Source organism: Lucilia cuprina, chromosome 4 (genome assembly GCF_022045245.1).
Source record: "Lucilia cuprina isolate Lc7/37 chromosome 4, ASM2204524v1, whole genome shotgun sequence".
NCBI lineage: Eukaryota > Metazoa > Arthropoda > Insecta > Diptera > Calliphoridae > Lucilia > Lucilia cuprina.
The window spans coordinates 32,784,546-32,785,805 of NC_060952.1; positions in this window are offsets into that span (position 1 = coordinate 32,784,546).

A 1,260-nucleotide genomic window follows, 5' to 3' on the forward strand; every position below is an offset into this window, starting at 1 on the left:
AGACTATAGACTAGACTATAGACTAGACTATAGACTAGACTATAGACTAGACTATAGACTACACTATAGACTACACTATAGACTAGACTATAGACTAGATTATAGACTGGACTATAAACTAGACTATATCCTAGTCTATAGACTAAACTATAAACTAGACTATACTTTAGACTAGTCTATACTAGTCTATAGACTTGACTATACTATTAACTAGACTATATACTACGCTATAGACTATTTCAGTGCAATATCAAAACAAATTTCACCTTCTTTACACCACTGTATTTCAGGCCAATAACTTTTCAAACATTACCAGCAAAATAAATATATTTATAAGATATATTGCAGGATCTTAAAACTTGTTCCAACTGGGTCACACTTCTTCATAATGTTGACATTTTTTGGACACAACATTTTAGCGTTAGTCTAGTTTTTTCCTTCCTATTTGTTTTTTATATAATTTTTTTTTTTATTTATTTGTTGCCAAGATAATTTGTACTAAAGCACAAAGCGAATATGAATGAATGTATAGTTAGTACAAGTATGAAACACAACTTGTTTTAAAATGATTGCTTTAGGGTTTGGATTTGTCAACGCCTCATTGCATTCAAGGAGAAGGAAGAAAAATAAAAGATGAATGATAAAACAAAATCTAGCAAAAAATCTAAATTTTTTAAAAAGTATTTGTGTCCATGCTCTTGTGTGATGAATATGATTCTGATGATGAAGACGATAATGAATATACACTCAAGGTATATGTATATGAAACTAAAAAATTTTCTTACTATTTTTACTACACACACACATACATATTTCCTTTAAATATTCTGAAAGTATGAAGTAATATAGTAACGAGTGACTAGTAAGAGATGTAAATTTTTTTATTGATGTTCAAACAAAGTTGCTTTAACTACTTGTAGTCTTTGGGCGAGATTATGTTGCTAAATCAAGTAAAAATTCTTGTAGGAATTTTGTCATCTCTCATATTTATACTGTTTGCTTAAATTACTAGTTTATGAAACAGTGTTTGAAAAGGAATTAACTTTAGTAAACGAAGTGAAGGTAAGAATAATTTTGAATAGTTTAGTCTAGTCTATATTCTAGTCTATTGTCTAGTCTATAGTCTAGTCTATAGTCTAGTCTATAGTCTAATCAATAGTCTAGTCTATAGTCTAGTCTATAGTCTAGTCTAAAGTCTAGTCTATAGTCTAGTCTATAGTCTAGTCTATAGTCTAGTCTATAGTCTAGTCTATAGTCTAG